The sequence below is a fragment of the Cyprinodon variegatus genome, unplaced genomic scaffold, assembly GCF_000732505.1.
Source record: "Cyprinodon variegatus isolate N-32 unplaced genomic scaffold, C_variegatus-1.0 Scaffold164, whole genome shotgun sequence".
Lineage (NCBI taxonomy): Eukaryota > Metazoa > Chordata > Actinopteri > Cyprinodontiformes > Cyprinodontidae > Cyprinodon > Cyprinodon variegatus.
In genome coordinates, this window is record NW_015150617.1 from 791,062 (window position 1) to 792,919 (window position 1,858).

At 43.8% G+C, this 1,858-nt stretch overlaps 1 protein-coding gene across 1 annotated transcript in view; it reads right to left on the minus strand.

Moving 5' to 3' along the window:
* Positions 1-1,858, minus strand: part of mb21d2 (Mab-21 domain containing 2) — a 13,548-nt gene that overhangs the window by 10,601 nt on the left and 1,089 nt on the right. The gene's annotated exons all lie outside the window — the stretch shown is intronic.

Genomic DNA, 1,858 nt, shown 5'->3' on the forward strand with positions numbered 1-1,858 from the left:
CCCTAATGTATACGCCAAAAATAAAAACAAAAATACATAGAAAGTTCAGTATATGCCAGCGTTTTAGAAGATTCTGAGGCATCCAGGCATACGCTGGCTAAATCATCAAGGTGCGACAGTTGCTTTAGATAAGAACTGGTACAAAGATTCGAGTCTCAGACCACGTGTCCAAGTTGAGTCTCTGTCGGCCACAGCTGTTAAACTTCCATCTTTAAGAGCCGGTGTGGCTTGTAACTGTGTCATTAGCAGAACTTGTTGAACGTAGCTGCATGAGGAGGTGATTCAGTCTTTTTATTCAGGTGTTTTGGAAGTGATGCCTGTCTAAAGGTAAAGCCAAGGCCTTGGCTTTTACACCTCTGCTTAGGAGCACAGGTCTAAACCGTGTCAAAGTTTTCGGAGACTAAAGAGCAGATTAGACTTCTGCAACCGAACACATCAAATGTCGCTTGGTCCTGGTCATGAACCAGTTTTGCTGCTATGCTTCTGCACCTTCGGTCTGGAATTTCTAGGGATGCACAGCAGCTTCCCGCAAAAGCACAAGGGGGAGCCTCGACAACTCCTCGAGAACTTTTAAGACACCCGGAAGGGCATACCAAGGACCAATCACAGCTGCTTTTTGTCTGCGCACTTCCGCTTGAGGTCTGCGCGGGGTCTGCGACCATCCGACGCGTAGTCAGGATTTTTTAGACGTGCACGACAACTGTTGCAGAACCTCTGCGCGGGGGGCGTAGTCACGCACAGAGACAGATTTGACATTTGCAAAGGCTAGGCATCAGAAGCATAAATTGGCCTTTAAGTGTGACTCAGGTCTCTGTGAAGCAGGGCTGAGCTGCATCTACATCCTTTAGCACAGGTGAGAAACATGGCGGTGGAGGGCTGATGGTTTGGGCTTGTTCTGACACCACAGCCACCTTTAGCTGTGGACCATAACCCGGACTGAAATGCAGAACATTTCTGATCCATAACCGCCTTTCTTTTTCAGAAATAGTAGAGGTTTAATCAGGACAACGTTTTATGCTCCAAACGCTGATTTAATCAGGGAGATTCACCAGAATATTAATCTCTGTTCTTCCTGGAAACATTAATCCCATCCTAACAGGCTGCACAGTAATATTAATCCCAATCTGAATAAAAGGTATGGACACCCTGCTAAATGAGGTAAAATGAAATCCTCAGCTATCCTTTGGGCCTGTTTGTTCCGCTGCTCATACATAATGACCCATTTTACATTTCCTCAGCTCTAACCTGAATTTTAAAAACAATCCAGGTGGTTCAGACTTCAGCGCCTTCATCCCAGGTGTTCCGGGTTCTTCCCCAGCCTCAGTCAGGTTCCACTTGGGTCCAAACTGAGCTGATCAGAGGTGAACAGGGCTGAAGGCATAGACGGACATGTCTCTCTCATAGCTGCCGCCATAAATCCCTTCCTCCCTTTTGTTCTGATCTGTACAGGCCAAACAAATCTGCCCAAAACTCCTCTGGCCTATGGAGTAAATTTTGTGCCATTATTGTTGCAAGTTAAGAACACTTTGTGAATGAAAATAATACTTTTAATAATTTGAAATTTGGGAAAATAAAATAATGACCTACAATTTTTCCGTCTCAAGGAAATATTCCCAGGTGTTGCATTCAGGAACTCTGGAAACTAGAAATGTCTTTAAAACATATATATTTCAAGTTTGTGTGGTTGGTTTTAAAGGAAATAAAATTCTTAGCTGTCTTAGGAGCATTAGTTTGAAACTGAAAAAATCTCAACATGAAAAACCTGAAAAATTGTTCTAAACCTTTTATTTCCTTCCTGTTAAAAGGGAGTTTTTCCTCTCCACTGTCGCTACAAGCATGCTCAGTGTGAGGGATTGCC